This window comes from Neopelma chrysocephalum, unplaced genomic scaffold, assembly GCF_003984885.1.
Source record: "Neopelma chrysocephalum unplaced genomic scaffold, ASM398488v2 Primary Assembly neopelma1_69, whole genome shotgun sequence".
NCBI lineage: Eukaryota > Metazoa > Chordata > Aves > Passeriformes > Pipridae > Neopelma > Neopelma chrysocephalum.
This window is the reverse complement of record NW_020897729.1, coordinates 10,107,193-10,111,782: the sequence shown is the minus strand read 5'-3', so window position 1 is coordinate 10,111,782 and position 4,590 is coordinate 10,107,193.

Genomic DNA, 4,590 nt, shown 5'->3' with positions numbered 1-4,590 from the left:
CAAGGATATGGAAATATTTAATGGAATAAAAGATATTCTTAGGAAATGGACTCCCAGGCTTCAGTTACGAGAAAATTTGAAATTGCACCCATATTTTAACAGGAAAAAAAAAAAATTTCCTCTTCTTATCTTTGTGATGGTGTTTCTTAATGCCATAGGAACTCGTGGTTTGCTTTGTTCCATAAAGTATTTGCCTTCTGAAGTCATTCATGTGCTCAGATAAATAGAAATAAGCATAAAATTGCTTATTATGTTGGTTTCTACAAGGGCAGAGTTCATACCTTTCCCAGTATCTCTACATTTTATAGGATCATAGGATGGTTTGGGTTGGAAGGGACCTTAAAGATCATCATATCCCAGCCCCAGGGACACTTTCCACTAGCCCAGGTTGCTCCAACCTGGCCTTGGACACTCCCAGGGATGGGGCAGCCACAGCTTCTCTGCCCAACCTGTGCCAGGGCCTCCCCACCCTCCCAGGGAAGGATTCCTTCCCAATATCCAATGTAAAGCTGGTTTTGACAATCCCACTCTTTGGAGTTGTAATAATTTCCTTTGGAAGTGTAATTGTTGCAAAAAAAAGCAAAGGAAAAGGCCCCTTTCCAAATGATCAGAATAAATGCTCTGATTACCCTCATCATGGTTTTTTTTTTCCCCTTTGCACATTTAATTAATGATTTTTTCTGAGATGATGATGATTTAATTTAAATTCATGATCAGAAATGTGAATACTTTCCCCAAAAAGAGGGAAACAACTCACACAGCTCCGAGAAATCCCCCAGGCAGGAGTGGGAATGAAAGTGCTCCCGGATTTCTTTTCCTGAGGTACCCGAATACATCCCAATAATTACATCCTTTTCCCAAACTGCAGCCCAGCCCTCCAGCAGTTTGATTAGAAAATAAAACAACCTGAAGGGAACAGGCTGGAAATATGAAGCTGAGGGCCACTGAGCTGCACGAGAGCAAGGCAATGATGGAGGAGGTTCCTCGTTATTCAGCCCTGGGTTTAATTCCAAACTCTCTCCCCAGAACAAAAGCACACACTCGACAATGATTTGTCTGATTTCTGCACCACCATATTCTGAGCAGGAGCCCAACTCCTGCTAAAAATGAAGCAGTGGCTGGAAATGTTCAGACAATGCAAAAGTAACCTCTGCATGGCTTTATTTTCTCCTCTCCAGGTGAGAGGTAACTTTCAAATAAATTAAAATTGTGATGTTGCAAGAGTCATCCCCATCACAAACAAAATTACACCAGCAGCAAACCACAGGAGGCTGCTTTGGAAAAGGCCTCAAAAATGATAATTTTTCAGCAATTTTCCTCTGTGGGGAAGGCTGAGACCCTTTATTCTGCTCTGGGTTTTCCAGCTGCACTTTGGTAAGAGCAGGATTCCCGTTTCTGCTGGGTCAGAATCATCCAGAGCAACTTTGCTGCTCTTTGTGGGGTTCCTTCAGCTCCCCAATGTGTCACAAGAAGCAGAATTTGGCCCCAAATTGACTGCAGTTAATCTGGGATAATGTCACTGATGATGATTTACCCCATAAAATGCAGCTGGTTGGGAATCAGCCACTAATGCAAGAAATCTGGGAATTAATGGAGGGAAAGGAAGGCTCTGCATTTTCAGCTGCTTTCACTTTTGGCCTAATTAAATATCTCTAATGCAGCCCAAAATTAAAGGGAAACCTCATAATTGGTGTTTGAGATGAGAGGAAGTTGGAGGGAAAGGCAGGAAAGGTTTTGTCCTTTCAGCTCCTGATCTCAGCTGGTTTTTAGGGTTGGAAAAATAGAGTGATCTGAGGAGTTTGGGGTTCATTTTGCTCACAGCAAATAACAACTTTTGCCTGGTGCAGGAAGGTAAGTTGTAATAATCTTTCAGTGCTTTTGGACTAAGAGATGATAAACTCATATTTAACTCAATTAAACTCAAGAATGGGGGAATTGCCTTTCCAATATACAATTTTATTCAGATTTCTGACTACCCGACTCATCTCCTACATCAGCTGCTTCACACTTTCTGGGTTTTTTTAAAGTACAATTCTATGTTTCTTTCTCAGATATGACCCTAAATATTTTTGTTGTGTTTTAATAATAACATTAATGTGCTTACTTTACAAGCACTTCTCCAAGTGACACTGTGTTGCTGTAGCAGTCAAGGGCTGATTTAAGGAATGAGTTTTTGGCTTCAACTATTTATTTAAATGTCTCATCTTTAAAAGTTGTAATTTTTATACAATCCAGGCCATCTTTCTAATAATTATATCCCAAATCTACTGCCTTACTAACAGTGGGGATCTGCTCAGAGACCTTCATGGTAAGGTCAAAAAATTGGGGTCTTACTCTGGACCTCATTTAAAAAAAATATCTGGAATTTTTTCTGAAAAATACAAAACTCCCTTACTTTTATCAGCCAGGTTTTCCTTGGAATCCCAAATTGGGATTGACTACATTTAGTCATCTGCAACCTGCTGGCCTTAAGTAAAATACCATTGTAAACAAATTTGGAAGGTTAATTTTCAGTTTGGAGTTCACTCATCGACTTTTTTAGACGATCCAATGTGGGAAACCAACCAGGAAATGTCTCTTTAATTTACTGGTTATTGACAATACTCTCCACATAATTACCATGGAAAATATAGTGTTTCAGTATTTTTATTCTAAAGTAAAAGACCCCAAATTTAGATAATAATCACAAAGCTCAATTGAGCACAAAGAGGGGGAATTGCCCTTCCAATATACAATTTTATTCAGATTTCTGACTACCTGACTCATCTCCTACATCAGCTGCTAAACACTTTGATTTTTTTTAAAGTGCAATACTTCTATATTTCTTTCTCAGGTATGACCTTTAAGATTTTTATTGTATTTTAATAATAACATTTTTATTGTATTTTAATAATAACATCTGGAGTATTGCAGGAGAAACTTTAATCAGTGGGTGGTGGAAATATTTTGCTCTCCTCTTTCTCATCCTGTTGTTTCATTTCTTCAATGCTGTAGCTGGTAAATCTTACTGAGATGTTGTAATTAGTAACGAGCTGTTTAATGCATTGATTGAGGAGATGGTGTGGTTGGAGGGGCTGTGCAAGCTCTGGGAGTGTTTATTCCCAATAATTTGAAGGAGTGGGCTGCAATTTCTGGGAAAGATTTGCTGCAGAAACATCCCCAAGCATCCAATGAAGGAAGTTGTGTCAGCTCTTGAATATTTACAAGACTTAAAGAATAAATTATAGAAAAAATAAAAATAAAACCCCCAAAAATCCACCCTTTTGGATTCTTACCAACACTCAGTTTTTGGTTGTGTTAAGAACAACTAGAGGGAAGTGTAAATAGTCTGGAAATCCAGATGGTGCTGAAGCTGCTCCCAAAATGGGCGTTTGTGTCTGGCATCTCTGCAGTGGTTACTCAGCACATCTGCTTTCCTTGGGAAGAAGTTGGAAGCAATTTTTTTAAGGCCTCTGGTTGTAATTTCCAATGGAATTATTCCCTCTCCTGAGGGTCTCTCCTGCAGGACAGCCCAGCCTGAGGATGGTGGAAAGGAGGAGTTACAGAGGCTTGGTGTGGGATATGTGGGATTTGGGGCTGCCCAGGGCAGGGGGAACCTCTGGAAGAGCAGGTCAAATGGGTTTTGTCACCTGCAGCAGGAACCTGGATATTTTCAAGGGAAAAAAAATAGTCTCCCTGGCACCATTTTTAATTTTTTGGCTTGCTTGTGTTGCTATTTCCCTGCTGATTTTTAGTCTCAATTATTAAATTCCTATTATTTTGTTAACAAGGACAGAGAGGTTGTCTGCAAATATCTGATTTTTTTTTGCTGGGTGGAGAGAATGGAGTGAGAGAAGAGCAACAATGTCCATGAGGGCTGAGGGTTTTTCATCTCCTTTTCCCACCCATTGTGACAAAACTTTCCCACTCATCCCAACAAATCTTTGCTCAGCTACAAGCAGTTAATGCCAGTCTGGAGAATTACCTGGATAATCTCGGTTAATACGTGAATTTATTAATATTTCAAAGGACAAGAAGGCAAAGAAACTCTTTTCCACGTCCACAAGTGAGACACATGAGCCCAACTCTATGCAGTCCTGCTTTTCCCACTCCAATGACATTACTGATAATCCTGATAATCAGCATTATTTAAATTATTGATGTTCTATCTGAGGGTTTCTGGCGTGTGCAATTTTCGAGGGGTGTTTTTGAGCGAGGAGAAAAGTCAAGTTGGAGATGTTTTGCAGCCAAACTTTTAACTACGTGTCCCCAGCCAGCAAGAGGCTCTCCAGGTGAGGCATAATGAGATATCTGAATCTTTTGGAATTAATAAATGCTCTGGAAGCAGCCCTGGTAGAACAGCGGAGATGGCTCTCAAGATATCAGAGGGGGAAGATTGATGGGCTATGCAGATGCTCCTGCCATTAAAAAGACCTTCAGGAAGAAACAAAGTAGGATTGCTGAAAGTGTTGTTTGAAAATTAATGCCTGACTTTGAAAACAAATTGATGCCCCCCTGAGATAATTGAAAAAGTTCGAAAAAAACAATCAGGGAAGAACGAAGTGAGACTCTGGGAGGGACAAACACAACCCCCAGATAAAGGAAGTCTGT